Source organism: Myotis yumanensis, unplaced genomic scaffold, assembly GCF_028538775.1.
Source record: "Myotis yumanensis isolate MYYU_CA2020_CCGP unplaced genomic scaffold, mMyoYum1.0.hap1 SCAF_4, whole genome shotgun sequence".
NCBI classification, from domain to species: Eukaryota; Metazoa; Chordata; class Mammalia; order Chiroptera; family Vespertilionidae; genus Myotis; species Myotis yumanensis.
Window position 1 is genome coordinate 56,903,009 of NW_027223755.1, and position 18,972 is coordinate 56,921,980.

Consider the following 18,972-nt stretch of genomic DNA (forward strand, 5'->3'; position numbering starts at 1 on the left):
AGAAGAGATTAAAAACAGGAAAAATTAAGCAATAAAGAAGTATACTATGTTAAATAAAATTATTAGAAGTGATGTTGATGCATGAGAAAAATAGGAGTTTGGAGAAACACCAAAGACTACTTGAGTTGAAATAAAGGAGAAGTAAAATCACAATATAGAAGTAAGCTGGAGGTACTGTATGCTGTATTCCTGCTATTGATGAGAAACTTCCATACCAGTATTGAGCAACTTGAGTGAATATGTAAAGTGATCGTGAGTCTCAGATGCAAGATAGATGAGTGTCATTAACATATAAGAAAATTTATTAGAAAGCTGAAGTGTATAATGAGTTACCCTCCCGGAAAGCAGAAACATAAGGTATTCATCTATCTACAGCTTAGGATAAATGCTGCAATTAATGAAACAAGAGAGAAAAAAATAATTAACTCCTCAGCTTCCATTTTATTTCTGACTATTCTGTCCAGAAGAATACTCATAAGGCTGCAAAGAACATAACAAATGGTATTTGGGGATTCTTGAGTCCAAATCAGAATAGAGAGCCTTAAGAAAGAGACATATGGATTAAACACATTGACAGGCAACTTACATTCCCACAAGATTACTATCATTTAGACCAGTGGTCGGCAAACTCATTAGTCAACAGAGCCAAATATCAACAGTACAATGATTGAAATTTCTTTTGAGAGCTAAATTTTTTAAACTTAAACTATATAGGTAGGTACATTGTTATTAACTTAATTAGAGTACTTCTAAGGCTTAGGAAGAGCCACACGCAAGGGGCCAAAGAGCCACATATGGTTCGCGAGCCGCAGTTTGCTGACCACAGATCTAGACAAATGATGTCTAAACTAAGGTCAGGGAACTAAGATACTAATAGGGAGTGAGGGAGCTAAAGGAAGACTGGAGATGAAGAAAAATAACCCTGATTAAAACAGAGTACAACCTCCAAAACATAAAGTTTAAAATTTCTAGTATTCTCAAGGAGAATTCTGTAATAAATAATTTAAAGTAGTCTCTTTGAAAAGGGTTGCAAATATGAAGGGAAGCCAACTTGGTTTTATCTGGAGGTGGTCATAGAAAACTAATGTATTGTTTTTATTCCTTCACCCATTCACTTCTCTGCTAAGCAATGTTTACTGATGGCTTTCCATGTTCTGGCAAGAGTAAGAATTTAGAGTTCTCAAAATACAAAATAGTGGTTCATGTGCGGTACCACCTTTGGGATCAAGCAATCAACTGTAAGCATGCAGTCTTTCTAGTCTTCGAGGTGGGAGGGGACATAGTTAAAAAATAAGTCTTAAGAATGCCTAGGTGTTTCAAAAGGAACTGTTACATTGAAAAAATTTTAAACCCTCTTCATATTAAAGACATTTGAGGTGACTGTTTGAGATTTATCCTAAAGAGTAGAAAGAAATCTTCAAAAGGAGCATGACAACTCTTCAAATAGATAGAGGGCTAGCATGTGAAAAAGAGAGTAAAACAGGATGTAGGAACCAATGGGCAAAAAGTTTATTTGGTTAATTTAGAATTGAGTACCGTAAATAATCATTAATTAAGCAACGAAGAAGCTGGAGACTACATATTGATAATTTTTGGTGACAGAATGATGGGTTAATTCAAATGATCCTTCCTGTTACATTTAAGCCTAAAATTATAATTTTTTTGTTAAAATTTACACAGTCCTTTATTAGTTTCATGTTTAAAAATTATTTAAAGAGAACATTAACAGACAGTAGAATAATTTAAAAATGTTTAATAGAAAATTAGTACAGATTTGTTGAAACAACATATTTAAGAGACCAAATAATAATTTATAATTTTCAAAATGGCTTATTTTGAGAACAAAGACTCATTCATAGTTCCTATATGACAATGGGGTCAAATAATATAAAGAATATTCTGCAAGGACAGACTAATAGACTCCTGATAATTTTTAAGTACTAGATCGGCTTCAGAGGGAAATTGTAAAACTTTCATCTCAGGGTATATTATATAATAATACAGTACCTAATACATGTTTTAGAGAGTCACCCCACTATCCATGTTTCAGATAACATATAATAAGATATCTACATGGGTTCCCCTTCTATTCCTATGGAATTTTAAAATTTCCTCTTATTATAATAATTTCAGCCCCTTACAACTACTGGAATAGCTTCTACATTGTAAGTAATATTTTGCAGAATTTAATTTTATGTTAATTGATGCCTTTTTTTGGTTAGTTTCTGCTAAGTAAAAATCACTACTAACTTTCATCCTTTCCACATTACTTGTGCTAGATTATTTTGAGAAATTAAATATCTATATGCATTCATTTTAAATATTTTCTAATATAAAGTTTATGCTACTGAGTCCTATTATTAAATACTAGGAATAATATCCTTAAGAATATGAGGTAATATTTTATTACAAAATATAAAATCATAACTGAAATATACCTCTTACTAAATCAGGTTGAAATCATTTAGAAATATTATTTTTAACTATAAAATAGATTTGGAAATTTTTCATTCTATTACATGCCCTATTTACTATACCATTTTTTTCTGGTTTATTTTCATCTACACTAATAAAAGAGAAACATGCAAATTGACCTTACCTCTGCTTCACCCACAAGCCACGCCCACAAGCCACACCCACAAAAGCCAATCAGGAGTGGATATGCAAATTAACCCAACTAAGATGGTGGTGGCCATGGAGCTGGAGTGGACAGGAGGCTTGGGTTGCCCCTGGTGATGGAGAAAGCCAAGCTTCCCGCCTGTCCTGGCCAGCCCTGCACTCTGCTCAGAGCTACAAAGTTTCAATTATAGAAGATAAATAAATCCCAGATACCTGCTTCCAGCCTAAGGCCGTGGCCAGCCTGAAAACGGCCAAGAGCCCCTCACCCAGGCTGGCCAGGCACCCCAGCAGGACACCCCACCCTGAAGGGGCTCTGGGCAACCTGAAAACAGCCCTCAGCCCCTCACCCAGGCTGGCCACACCCCCATGGGGTGAGGGTACCTGCTGGGGGGCTTGGCCAGCCTGAAAAAGGCCCTCAGACCCTCACCAGGCTGACCAGGCACCCCAGTGGGGAACCCCACCCTGAAGGAGGTATGGCAAACCTGAAAAGGGCCCTCAGCTTCTCACCCAGGCTGGCCAGGCACCTCAGCAGGACCCCCACCCTGATCCGGGACACCCTTCAGGACAAACCAGCTTGCTCCCACCAGAGCACCAGGCCTCTATCCTATATAATAATAGGGTAATATGCAAATTGACCCTAACAGCAGAAAGACTGGGAATGACTGGTCACTATGACACACACTGACCACCAGGGGGCAGACACTCAATGCAGGAGCTGCCCCCTGGTGTCAGTGCACTCCCACAGGGGGAGCTCTGCTCAGCCACAAGCCAGGCTGATGGCGGCCTGCACAGCAGTGGTGGCGGGAGCCTCTCCTGCCTCCTCAGCAGCGCTAAGGATGTCTGACTGCAGCTTAGGCCTACTCTCTGCTTGCAAGTGGACATCCCCCAAGGGCTCCCAGGCTGCCAGAGGGATGTCTGACTGCCAGCTTAGGTCCAATCCCCCCAGGGAGCAGGCCTAAGCCAGCAGGTGGACATCCTCCAAGGGGTCCCAGACTGGGAGAGGGCACAGGCCGGGCTGAGGGACCCCTCGAGTGGACAAATTTTTGTGCATCAGGCCTCTAGTAAAATATAATAGAGGAAAGCTGTCTCTCATCTAGTACTTATAGCCATTGTAGTCAAATGCTCTCAATTTCATGATATTTTTTCAATATGAAAGAAAGGGATATAGTCAATTCAACAAATATTAACTGAGCTCCTAATATGGATCAAAAATTGTTTAGGAAAAGTGAAAAATTCTTCCAGTACATTTCAGCTTTTAAGTAAATACATTAAAAATGGCATAAAGCTCTTGCCCTCAATAAATACACCCTGAAAAACGTGACAAAAGAACATACATAAATAATAATAGCACAATGATATAAATACAAAGAGAAGTATCTATAACATTCCACTGAAATAAAAATAAGAATTTATTCTCATGAGCCTGGGAGGAAGGTCAAATAAATTGAAGGTAATGTGGGATCAAAGAGTACAAGAATTTTTCAAATGGGTCAAGGTTTTAGTTAATGTGATTGGCAGAAACCATTCATTTTTATAACAGATACATGTGAACATGGCTTCATAAACTTTAAAAGAAACTTCAAAAGGGTAATTTTAAAAACTAGGTTTTATGTGCAGTGTTCACTGAACCATTAAATTACATAGTCTCCTATGTTCCATGACTTAGTTTGTCATAATTATAATTTGAAGGAATTTCTCAAAACCCATAGATTATTATTATAGTACTAGCAATGATAGCCCCAAAGAGAAAATTGTAGCTGAAAGCTAGCAGATGATTCAGGGGTTATATTGGTTAATAAAATATGTCAACTTTTGATATTGAAAAAGATATGACAATAAATGATATCAAATGGGCCTATGAACTCTTAGCTTAGCTTTCACCTTTTAATATTTTACCATTGTACACATTATACCCCAAAATTGGCATGCCTAAAATCAAGGCCCATTATTAATTCATTTAACTATGAATACATAGGAAGCAGCAGTCAAAATTCTTCATAGCAGTCTGTGATTAAATTCAACCTCAATAATTAGAGGACTCCCATTTTTACCACTGAAGGTTTTTTCAGGTATTGCCATCTCCATAGTAAGTTAAAAAAGAAGTTAGTGAACTACAATTACCAATCTAAAAATATCCTTAGAGTTGCATATCTATTTCAGAAAAAAAGTGAAAGACATAAGAAAGGGAGGTCACAGAGTAAAGAAGGAAATGTAAGGAAAGAAAAGAAAAGGAAAATTTAGAATCCTACAAGTAAAAAAGGATTTAATTTTGAAAATAATGCAAAATAATAAACTAATTAACCATTTAATATTTTGCTCAATGTACAAATTAGGTGACATAAAAGCAAATACGTCCACCTATGAAATTATTTTTAGTCAAATGTAATGGATATTTTTTCAAATAATACTCTTGGAGGCCAACTACATAAGGAAGTAACGGCTATAGTGAACCAACCATAAACTTACATTGGTTAAAATTCATTTGCCCACATCCTTTTAGAGACTTGAAAAAAAGGAAGCTAACCACAGACAGGAACAAACTATATGCTACAAAAGCATTCAATAAAAATAAAAAATTATGATTTCTGAGAAAAGTGTTTTCACATTAATAATAACTTTTGACAAATATTGATTTACTCAGAACATTAACATGCAATTTTAAAAAATTATAATGCACTTGAAAATAAAAATGATACAAATGTTTCCCATTGCAGAAGAGAAATCCAACTGCCATCTGTATTAAATACTCTTATTTCTTAGATATTTCTGAAAGTAGTACAAAATTTAATAGGAACTATTCATTTTTAATCTCCTGTTTATGTCATAAAATGAAGCAGAATATCATAAAAATGCAGATAAGTTTTTCAAATTTACTTATTTAAAAATATTATAATATATCACATTATATTATATAATACCTTAACTTTTAAGTTAATTTTGAAATTCAGTTTTTAGTTAGATTGAACTATTAGTTGAAATTGAGCAATTAACATTTATCTTTGTGAAGGTTTTTATAATACTGACCTTCACCCATTTTATCTTTATTTGAAGACTTTGGTCACATTGGGAACATCTAACAATTCTTTCAAAGGCTCTGAAAAATCTAATAAAGCTCCTTGTCTCTGCTGCAGGCCTTGTTCACCTTACTTGAACTCCATCTACTTGAGCATGAGAAATAGGATTTTACATTTCATATACAAGATAAAATGAGGGAGAAATACTTTAAAGTAAAAATTACTCCTTCTTTGATTAGTTTTGTACTGTACCCAAATGAAATGGAACAGATTATCTTGTCATTCATGAAGCTATGGATAGCTTCCTAAATTACCTAGAAATATGACTTACAACACTCAGTTTGCATAAATCTCTTGGTTGTCAATGCCCTTTGAATTTTAGCTGACTATTATAACCATATTTTGAAAATATGACTTTAACAACTCAAATAAAAAATCAAAAAGTCTGTCCTAAGAAGGCTGCATGACATCAGAACATTCATTTTTGAATCATGCCAAGTAGGAAACAATCCTAGTACTTCCAGTAACAGACACATCTTCTTGAACAAGTGACTTCAGTTTTCTAAGTCTTAGTTTTTCATCTGTAAAGTGGGGATGACATTTACCTAGCAATAGTTTTTGAAAGCTAAATAAGATAATAAATGAAAAGCACCATAATGTCCAACCCAGTAATTATAAAATTAAAAAAACCCTCGAAACATGGTATTCACCTTCAAACCTAGCAGCTAAAATGTAAGTTATGTTCGTTACACATCATTTTGAATTAGAAATTTAAGGAGAAGTATGTATGTTTTGACTTTAGCAAGCCAACCACATATAATATTTTGAAGAGAGAGAGAAAAAAAGCTAGCATCTTGATGTAAAAACTCCTACGAATCAGCAAATCTAAGAATCAGATGATGTCTAATTGACTGACTTTATACTTAGTTTCCTCCTGAAGTTCATTGTTAGCTTTTCTAATTTTAAAAGTTAAAATTTATAAGGGCCTCTAAAACATACTTTGCTTAAAAAAATGAGTCTGATGGAAAATGAAGTAGTAGAAAAATTATAAATAGATATGAAAGAAGATAAAATTCAGACTCAGATTAATATTAATCATAATTCATTTCTGGAAATTTTTTTCCTAAAAAAAATTCACTTAGATAAATAGCAACTTGTTTTGGTGTAAGAAATAATGTATGTTGCTTATTTCAAATATTTGAAATTCTATTCCCTTTTGAAATAAAACTATGGAACACTCATATAACTTACACCATGTTATTAAGCATAACAGAAATTGGGTTAAACAGCATTTAAAAAGCAATAATAGTAAACGTTATTGGAAGTGTTAAATATTTTTTAAAAAGTTGATATTAATTCATAAACTGCAATTGTTAAATGCGTGTGACTTAAATATTAAAATCTCTTATTTTAATATAGTATTCTACCATTACAAACCCAGATTTTCCGCTGGCTTCACAAACCAGAGAAGTAGCTAGGATGTGCCAGAGTCAAAAGATGAATATCATCATACACATTTATATATTTAATATTAAAGTTTAATATTACACATATTATACACATACATATGTGTATAATAAGCTATATCATATGCATATGTGTATATATGTATGTATATTACTAATAGTGCAGGTGTGTTTTCTAATGTTGATAAATTTTTACAAATATTCCCCTTTTATAGAGTCCCGATTGAGCTGCCAGATGCTGAAAATCTTTTTTCTGGGTTAAAAGCTTGTTTCACCAAACCTTTCCTATTAAATGCTAAATTTTTGCTGAAAGTTGGAAGAATTTGGTTTGGAGGAGCTGCAGCACCTAATCTTGTGTCACAGGTGGTCACTCACTTCATTAAATGCAGGCAATATATCACCCAGCATCTGCCTTGTTTACACCTTTTATCAGCAAAGTAACAAGTCTAGAGTTATCATGGTCAGTGTAAAATTGTACCATTTCATTATTTCTTTTCCAGAACAGCTTTGCTGGAGGTACAACTGAGATCTGGCATTCTACTTTGGCTTCACTGAGTCTCCCTCAAACACATTTTTGCTTTCTGGTTTGCAGATAAACACTGGTGTTCTATGTTCTTTGGCAAGGGTGTCCAGCTGCACAGTAAAGGTGGCTTCTCCTGCTGTGTTGATGGCAGTATCTACGTAATTCCCAGCTTCTGAAGATCTGACCACTTCAAAAACGAGTGAATGAAAACCCTTCCAAGGCAATATCACTTTGTGAAAATCATCTGATTAAACTGGTCTTCCAGTTAGATAGCAGGGCACATCAGAGCTGGCAGCCCACCACTTTGATGTCCATTCTGCAAAATCTTTTTTCTTCAATGGATGTGTTCACTGCTATTTGAAACAAATGTGGTGGGTAAAATTTTTCCTGGATCAACTCTGCTCATCCACATCTCCTCTGAGAATGATCTACTTCTGGGGACAGTAACTTGCAGTCGTGCATGTTCTGAGTTGTGCTGTGGCCAAACCTTGTGTCCCGCTGTCTCAGGAACTTGACACCGCGATCCACGAGATGTTAGCTGTTGATTTCCATGATGAAGAAGGTTGTCCTCACATTTCAGCTTTCTCTCCAAATCTTAATCTTGAATCAAAACTTATTTGTTTGGGATTCTATATTTTATGACCAGGAGTCCTTGGCATGAGTCTAGATTTTGCAGTTTGGTATGGCTTATCATTTACTGGTGACTGGAAGTTGAAACCTTGTAAAGACTTTTGCTGCTACTGACATCATGCTGTGAAGACAATATATACTTTTTAAGTGAATTCAAATGCAGGTAACAATTAAGTGCAGCTAATCATGGAAGGCATTTTCAAGGCAATGAATCTTAGGCAGGGAAGACTTTGATGTAGAGAATATATATAAAAGTCTGAAGTAATTTTGAAAAGAATACTACAGATGTGATAAGCAAAATACTGCATGAAAACACCACATGAAAAATACATAATAATCTGTTTTCACAAGAGATCCTCGGGGAATCAACTTTGGGGGGTGGGCAGAAAGGATACACTTAAATTTTTTTTGAGGTTAGCTCTGGTGGGGTGGCTCAGTTGGTTGGAGCGTTTTCCCCTATACCAAAATGGTCCTGGGTTTGATCCCTGGTCAGGGAAAATATGGGAGGCAACCAATAAATATTTTCTCTCACATTCATGTTTCCCTAGGACACTTTATTACCAAGAGAATTAACTCACCAACAAAATTTGTTTCCCAGTGTTCTGTAGTAGATTGAAAAACTAGCCATAATCCTTCAACCTTCCCTATGTTCATGCCCTTTCAATGTGGCTTTGAATTTCTTTCCATCAAAGAGTGACATTTTCCATTTTTTTTTAATATGAGCTGGCTATGTGACTTGGTTGGCCAATAGAATGTAGTATAAGGGACAGCACGCCAATGCTGGGCCTAGGGCTCAGGACTTCAGAGTCATTTCAACTCTGCCCAACTGTCAGGTAAACTGTGCCAGCTGGCCTGCTGAAGAGAGAGAGATGATGGAGAGCAGACATTCTTCTAGCTGCAACCATTACACATAGCCACTTCCTGGCTGGCTCTACTGTCAAGCTCAGACACACGAGTGAGCCCCATAGAGAGAAGAAAACCTGCCCGGTAAAGATAGATCAATTTCCAAAACACAGAATGAGTTAAGTAAATGGTTGTTATTTTAAACTACTAAGATATGAAGTGGTTTGTTATGCACAAAAGCTAACTGGTACATATGGTCAATATTCACCTGACAGGGGAATAAGGTTACCTTAGTTTATCACACAAGTAATCTAAATGCATTCCTACCCTATATAAAATAGGTTTAATTGACAGTTTACTCAATTATAAAATAAACTTCTTTTTTTTACCAAAATGTATTAATCAAGTTCAAAATTTCAGTCTTGCTTCTTTAAGGGCTAACTTAAAATAAATATGCATTGTGATTTTGATCTCCATTGAGTTTTGAATTCTGCTCTTGATATATGAACACCAGATGGCTTTGACTGTCTAATTCACCTTTGGAATAATCATTATATAAAACTGGCTTTTGGTTTTAAATCATTGTACATTAGAATACCACACAATTGTCTAGAATGTCAGAGAGAAGAAAGGAATTTCTGTGCATAAAACATTCTATATATTTTAGATAGGCTTACTGTAATTCCAAATTGAGAAGCTTTCTAACATTTCACATGGTTGCCTTTCTATGCACAGACTATGTATCTCTGTGTGTATGTATGCATCAAATAATTAATGGTCATATAAAGCAAACTGCCTTTCCTATTGTCCAATGTTAATTAAAGCCAAATGTCCCTTGCATAATGCAGCTAATGTATTTTAATTAGTCTGCCTTGTGCAGATGTGAAAAAAGGGAACATGCAATTATTAAGGGGGAAAAAGTACACATTGTACCAATAATTGTCCACAATGTGAAATACTATTGCTTTTCCCCTGTGAGTAATTGAAGTATTTGCCAAATAATCCTCTCTACAACATTTAAATATTTAATGTAATATTTATAGAAATACAATAATGTAAATAATTCATTCACAATGATATACTTAGAATTACCTTTATATTAAATTTAACTGAAGCATGTTTATTTCCATTTACTTTCCTCTCATAGTTTTAAACAATGCAAAAACTACAAGTTTTTAATGTTTTCTACTGGCATAAATTTTAAACATAAAAATGGGTGTCATTTTACAGACAAAGGAGCTGTGGTAGCAGTCATAATGAGCTTTAAATGCTACTCTTTTTATTCAAATGGGAAAATCTCTTTACCTCATCTATTAAATTGGGATAAAAATACCTGCAATAGTGGTGGATAGAAAGTGGTTAAAATATTGAGATAAACTGTATAAAGTGTCCCAGTCACAGATGGTCTTTCTTACAGTGCTCAATTATTAGGAAACTAGAGGCCTGATGAACGAAATTCTTGCAAGAGTAGGCCTTCCTTTCCCCGGCTGACGGAACCTGCTTCCCTCTGGCACCCGGGACCTGGGCTCCCCTCGCAGCCCCAGCTTCATCTGGAAGGTTGTCCAGAAGGACATCAGCTCTAATTAGCATATTACCCTTTTATTATTATAGATAGAAACAGAATCCATTAAAATACATTCAAATTTTCACGTATGAATTGTTTCTTGATCTCTCACTCTTATTATATTTATTTATCTTTTAACTAGATTATCTGAGAACACCTTCTCCCTCTTAGAATACTGATATTGTATGATGAACATTTGAGGACCTCACTCAATCAAATGCTCATATACCTGAAAAAGAAACTCCCGAAATTAAAAAAGAAGGGTTTAGAAAAGAACAACCACTGTCTCCCAGAGATTGTTCTGTGCCCAAAGGAGGAAGCTGATTTTCCCCAAGCGATGATGGAAAGGATAACTGAAAGGACACCAGGAAGCAGAGACCACATTTCATCCCAGTTTCAGTGGCAGTATTTTTGCAGCTCTGTTCCCTAGCCCGTTTCTCAGTATTCTGAGAGTCATTGTCATCTGTGGTAGAGGCTTTCGGATTCTAACATTAGCTCCTGTGGTGTGCCATCATCCATTTTGCAGTCACTTAATTCCCCGTATTAAATGTCTTTTTTAAAAAATATATATATATATATATTATTGATTTTTTACAGAGAGGAAGGGAGAGGGATAGAGAGTTAGAAGCGATGAGAGAGAAACATCGATCAGCTGCCTCCTGCACACCCACTACTGGGGATGTGCCCACAATCAAGGTACATGCCCTTGACCGGATCGAACCTGGGACCCTTCAGTCCACAGGCCGGCGCTCTATCCACTGAGCCAAACCGATTAGGGCTAAATGTCTTTCTTATTAAAATACCTAGAGAGTTTTCTATCACTTGAGTTCAACCCTGACTGATGAAGCTTCCAAATATTTTGGGTAAAGCATTGAATTTGTCCAACAGAGTGGGATTGTAGGAGAGAAATAATGATAGATTAGTTTCAGATTATGTGGATTCTTAAATGCCTTGGTAAGGAACTAGAATTCATTCTAAAATTCATGAGCGGCCACAAGAGGCCTTAGAGCAGAGAAGTAGCATGGTCAATATGTATTTTAAAAAGATGGTTTTGGAACCTGTGCCGGGAGTAAATGGAAGGATGCTAAGACAGGAAGCAAGTGGTTTGATCCGATGGGAGCTGGTGGAGCCCGCATCAATTACAGCACAGAATAGAGATGATCCTTGGAGATAATACCCCTTTCATAAACAATAGGCATAAAATTGTTTTCAGTAAAATAACCAAGGAGAACTCATATTTTTCATATTACAGCCAACAGTTGTAACTTTAACACTTAAGAGTACAGCTGGCCACATAGGTATGACAATATGTAAATGAGTAGATATGAGGTGCATATATCAAGTATAATTTATCTGATAGGAGGTCCTGGAAAATATATCCATTCTTAAAGCTTAAGTACACCAGTTGTTTTATCAAAAACAACTTGACTATTTCCCAGTAATAAAACTAAGTGTCCAGCCTTGTATAAATACTCTCTACACAATTAGTTCTCTTACTTTCCATCATACCTACCGCCCTGAGAACAGCCAGATACTCCAAGCCAAAGGTAGGTATGTTCTGATATCACAATTATAAAGTGAAGATTTATAGCTTTTTATTTTTAAAAATCAGTATATAAACAGGAAACATGAATTCCTACTCAGAAACTGTAGTAGGCTTAGAGATGAATACTTGCTGGTATATTTTGAAGCACTGGAATTACCAGTTGTGGCTCGCTTTGGCCTGTATTTATTCCTTCCACTAGCACACTTCACTCACCCCTGGCCTCAGTATATCAGAGATATAAAACCTGATTGCTGTATCCACATCCCTTAAACACATCCCACTCCAAATAAGTCTAAAAATACTTTAAATAGTGCAATACATTTGACCACTACAGGATTTTCAGAACTATTATCCATATAGGCTGATAAATTATTTATTTCAGCTCTACTTACTGAGGCAATTGCTCTGGTTAAAAATAAGTGAGAATGAATGTGGATAAAAGAACTTCACTTTTGGAATCCAGACTTTATATTTGATTATGCCTCCATACTTATTATTTTAAATTAAGTTTAAATTCATTACCTGTATAACCAAAGTGGATGAAAAAAAACAACAATCCTCATTTAAAAATTATATACTATAAGAATGCTAATTTATTACATTCATCAGTTATAATAAATTGTGTTTACATGTTTATTTAATTTCACTTCATATGTAAATATTATATGAATATTTATCACTACAGTGAAAAATTTTGCATTAAAATAATTACTTTTTTATTATAATGCATGAGAATTTAGCTAAATGAGTGTCTCTGTACAAAGGCACTTGATTAGGCATACATGAGTCCTTGATCATAAGAATAGTCAGGAGGTCCGGGGAAGCATGGAGATGCACAGCTGAGACCTTTGGAATACTACAGTATTGACACTGTTGGAGTTACATGACTGCTTTCTAACTGTAAGGTGAAGTCATGGGAAAGGCAGAAATGAAAGGGCCCAGCTGGGCATCATGCTCCTGCTGACTGCAAAGTCAATTCTGGCACCTGAAGGGAGCAAAGAAGGAGAAGGGATTTCCATGTCTTAGGGAAGGGATGGCAAACACAGGCAAACTTAAAGTAAACATTTCTGGATTTTGTAAGGTTCAACTTCCAATATGGTATGTTTGCACCAACTATTTATATAGCCATTGTCAAGCCCACAAGTTTAAGAATTATTATTTGCTCACCAAAATAATTGAATAATATAATCCGTATCCTCAGCCATTAAATAAAAAATTAACATAGTGTTAAATTAACACTATTGATGAGTGTGCACTTAGAGTTTGTAGAGTTAAGGTTTCTGGTAGTAGTTTTATGTTATTTTGAACTAGGATATTAGGAACATTTCACCAATCACCTCAGATGGCCCTCACTTAAACACACACACACACACACACACACACACACACACACACACACACATCATGAAGAGAGGGATATATGAAAAAAAATCCAACTTAAATTCCAAATTATCAGCACATAGAATAAACCCATACTATGACATAAGTTCTGCTAAAGGCAGTACATAGTGTAATGAAAACCCTTATTTCCCTGTTCCTTAAACTTTGGCTTTATTTTCTTCATCTGCCTCCCTAAATGAAAATCAAAGTAAAAGGGCAAATGAGATCATCAGATGTGTATAGCCTTTGGCAAACCTTAATGATATGAAGTGGATGATACACAAGGGAAGTAGAAAATAGAAGAGAATGGAAGAAGCCCATTGGCTTTTGGACAGTGATCTTACCTAAAGAGTATAACCCTATCAGTGCCTTGGACTCAGACAATTCAATTAGCAGCTTCTCCTCTACAAAGAAAGTGCTGGGGAGAGGTGGGAGTAGAAAGCAGAAACACTGTTCTATGCCCTTTTTTGCCCCTCTCCCCTCATATGGTATATTTCTATCCATAAGTTCATGTGTGTATTAATTGATAAAATCAACTTCCCTAGAATAATGGCACACAGACTATTTGTATCCAAGTTTATAGATTTAAAAGAAATCTTAATTATATTGAATTAATTAGAATATTAAATATCACACAGACAATTTGTATCCAGGTTTATAGATTTCAAATATATCTTCTAGAATAATTTTCACACAGACTATTTATATCCAGGTTTATAAAATTAAAATACACCTTCTGACACTGTATTGTTTCTAAAGAAGAAAGAAAAAGCACACTGTAGAAAAAGGCCTTTAGCGAAGAGATACAAAATTTTAGCATTTTGCTGTCTCATTTTGAACTTCATTTCTGGACTTTAGGAATTCCAAATTATTCCTCTGATTTGCAGACAAAGCAAAGTTCAGTGAGGCAGTGTTCTTCATTAAGGAACACAAGTCAGTAATGGTCTGGGCCAACTGGAGAATGAAGAAAAGCAATTTAAAGGAGCACAGCACTTGTTTTAAGAATAACCTGTTTTTCACGATATAAAATGAATAATTTAAATGGCTGTTAGCCACAATTATTTTAAATGGGCAAAAGCAAATATAAAATTGTGCAATTTTATGAATACTAAATGCAATTTGTTTGAGAAAGAGAAATTCAGGTACTTGCCGAATTGAACTATAATATTAAGACAAAAAACTGTCTCGCTGGATGTGAACTCTTTAAATTGCAAAATGATCTTTTTTTCTATTTTTTAACATTTTATTATGAAGAGATTAACCAGAGAACTTATATGCATATATGCATAACCCATGAACACAGACAATAGTGTATAGGGGAGGGGTGGAGGGAGTCAATAGGGGAGAAAAAGAGACATCTGTAATACTGTTAACAATAAAGAAAAAATAAAGTTATATAAATATACCATGCATCTAGCTTCAACAATTAATAAGTCGTGGCCAATATTGCGTCAACTAAATCCCCACCTAATTTCTCCAATCACCCTACCAGACTATTTTCATATATTTATATATCCTAACATTTAACCTGTAAATGTTTATAATTATTTATCATAATGTTCAGTTTTCATGTCAATTCTGAGTTTTTCTTATTGGACTGAAGTAAATGAAGTGAGCCACATTTACCAACATAAATCACCATTCTTCTTGTCTTTATGAGCACAACATTGTGGCTGTTATGGTGCCTAATTGGTGAGATAAAAGGTATTAAACATATTTTAGGGTGCCTCAAGAACCTACAACCATTATTTCATATATTACTTATAAGAGGGTTCATTGAATACTTGTTGAATGAGTTCAAAGAATCTATAATTTATGACCAATTATTATCATAAAATTCATGTCCATATCACGTATTTGCAAACACTCATAAAAGCTATAATAGTACCTACTATTTGAACTTTACATTGAGTATTTGAACTTAATATTAGTGCTATTGCTTATTATTGAAAATGATTTTGTAATAGTAATCACAAGAGTTCACTATCTGCAAACTGGAACAGACCTGCCTGGCGGACTGATCATAGATGGAAAGAGAACACTTTAAAAATTAAAAAAAAAAACCAAAAAACTTTAGAGCTTCTGTATTCACTAGTATAAAAGTAACCTTTAACCAATTATACTTAAACCATAGTAACAGAACCATAGTTTTGTTTTCTTAGTGCATGACCTCTAAACACTGTGGATATAAACTATGTAGATATTCTAAGGGTGATTATCAATAGTCATTGGTCTCTTCCCCCTGAAAATTTGCCTAGAATTAATTACCAAGGCAGCATATCCTTACTGTCCTTAGAGAGTTCTAATCTCTACATATGAGTGTCAAGTTGGATAAAGAAGTGGGAGGGTAATATAATTCCTTATTAAACGAGTGCATCAATCAGTCAAGAAAAATTATAAAGGTAAAATAGAATGGTAATTTTTGTCAGGTATTTCAGTGGTAAAAGCCATTTTCTCTCCTGCAAGACACTAGCAATCTAGTTTGGTAATGGACTCTGACACAAATGAACCAATTCAACAGCAATGTAACACCACCCACTTTAGTTCTAAAATATAATTGTATTAAAGTCTATAATTAAAACAACTAAATCTATAGAAAAATATATAATAAATATATAAGAATATTCATATAAGAAAGGAAAATTATAAATGGAGCCACAAATATAGTAGTACCTAAATATATTATCTCCCACTTACAATCAGAACATACTAAACTTATCATATAACATTTTCACCTAATACTTTTTAAATATTTGAAATTATAGCTAAATTGGATAACATACACTCTTATTAAATTTACTGGGATGATATTGGTTAATGAGACCATATTAGTTTCAAGTATATATTTCTATGATACATGATCTGTATATTGTACTGTGTGCCCATCATCCCAAATCAAATCTTCTTCCAATGCCATAGTATTTGGCCCCTTTTGCCCTTTACTATCTACCCCTCCACCCTCTTTCCGCTGGTAACCCCAGTATGACAGTTTACATTTTGCATCTATGTTGTAGTCTGTTTTTTTTGTGGTACCAAATTTTGGTGTGTCCTAAGGGTTCAATTTTACATTGAATAAAAACAGCATAGAAAATTAGTCCTATAATTCTGGGAAATGTCTCAAATACCGTATGTTTAGTTTCTACCTAACACTCTAATCTAATAAACAATATTTATGTCCTGGTTTAGGATCTCTTTTAAATATGGAGATAGATGCAAGAACCAACAAATATCAGGCAAATATTTGATCATATCTGAGCAATGTTAATAAATTAAATTTACTTTATTTCACTCTCTTGTTGAGTTGCATGAATATACTTGCAAATTTGGGCATAGTGGAGGTTAGGGCTGATTTTTAAGAGACATGTACAAATGTATATAATGATCTTTATTTTATGTGTAAGTACACAGATAATAGATAGTGGCAAACATGGATACACTTAGTAATTATAGGGAGGCTTGTTTTTTGATATCTTCTAATGAATTAGTGAAGAAAACTGAATAACAGAGTTCATCCATGTTCTTTCAGATATTTTTTTCCTAATGCCACAGGCAATAACAAAATCACATCTAAATACTTTTTTTTAAAAAGCGATTTCAGATATTGCTATGCCTTGACATGCTTTTTCTGTTTCTTGCATGCTCCAGGGTGTCCATATATTGAGAACTGTGTATGTCAGTCTTTGATAGAAAGTTTCATTTATGGGGAAAATAGCATAGAGTAAAGTGGCATTTTTTTTTCACCCAGGATTCAGTGAAGAGTGAAAATCCACCTAAGTGAAATTTAATGCATCATTTGCAAAGATTTTTTCTTTTGTTAATCCTCACCAGAGGATATTTTTCCATTGATTTTTAGAGAGAGTGGAAGGGGAGAGGGAGTGGGGAGGCAGAGAGAGAAACATAGATGTGAGAGAGACACATAGATTGGTTGCCTCCCACAGGAACACCAACTAGGGCAGGGGGTCAAGTCTGCAACCGAGGTACATGCTCTTGACTGAAACTGAACCCAGAACCCTTCAGTCCATGGGCCGATGCTCTATACTCTGAGCCAAACCAGCTAGGGCTGCAAAGATTTTTTAAGGTATATTTTTATTTTAAAAAATATCAAAGAAAACATTTACATATGATTAATGGTTGATCATTTCACATTTTTAAGTTAAACAATTATTAAACACTTGCTAGTGATGAAATGCTGTACTCAGTACTTTATATTTGCCCCCCAAAGATTGTATTCTAGTGAGAAAACAGAATAATATGTGGGCATAGAAGAGAGACTCTTTGCAGACCCTAGAAGGTTTCAGAATGCTTTTTATATGACCTTTTCTCATACATAAAACCTATCTCAAGTAAAAATGTATCATTACTTGTATAAATGTATTATTTTCAGATTGTAAGGTCCATGAGAACAAAAAGAAGAACTCTATTGTGACAGCCTTACCTCCAGGCTCTAGAATGGTATTTAACAACAGTAGGCACCCTGTTCATTAAATTAATCACAAGTAATATGAGTTCTGTTGAAGTTGTCATTAGAAGGTAAGCTGAATTAGCTGGGCAAAATGTTTCTTGGGAAGGGGAAGGTGGAAGTGAAAGAAGGGCAGAGGTAGGATATGTGTGACAAAGCTATGTTAGGCTGAGCAAAGATCACAAGCCATGCCATGAAGCAGGATAGGTGGGGGGTGCTGAGAGTGATAGATTCCTAACACGGCATTCCTGCAGATGAAGCTGGGAGATTGGACAGGGCGAACACCAACATGTGACAGACTATATATCCCTTGGTAAGGAGCTAACATCCATTCCTGAAGGATAAAGATGCCATATACTCGTATTCTTACTACCACTACCCACTCAAATAAACCACATATATTTATTTTTCTCACGGATTAAAGGACACTTCCACACTGAGCCAAGATGGTCTCTTGAACAAATAATGGATTTAACCCAAGAATGAAAACCTTTTGCTATGCCTGTTCAGGACAGGTTGAGCTTTACGAGTTTTTCACTAGGGACAGAGTAGCATTAAATCTGTGATTTAGCCATTTTTATGGTAGGAGGTTGACAAGAAATAATGAATGCAGTGTGATAGTTTATGAAGCAAATCTAATAAATTAAATGAGATATAAATAAAATATTCTCTATTAAACAAATATGCCATATTCAGTCTTGTTCTGTATCTATTATTTTATTCATTGCCATTTTAATTTAGTTTTATCTTCTAATATTATATTTCTCAGTTTACATTTATTTTCATTTTTACTCCCTATAACCTCATACTTGACATACTTTTTAATTTTTACCAATATGAGAGGTGAGAGAGTTTGAAATTTCTTCATTTAAGGTCCATTTCTACACCTTTTTTCTGTGTATATATGAAATTCCTGTTCATACCTTTT

At 34.8% G+C, this 18,972-nt stretch overlaps 1 pseudogene; it reads right to left on the reverse strand.

Moving 5' to 3' along the window:
* Positions 1–7,274: 7,274 nt before the first annotated feature.
* The window catches only part of LOC139009429 (myotilin pseudogene), a 41,270-nt pseudogene continuing 29,572 nt past the window's right edge, over positions 7,275–18,972 (reverse strand).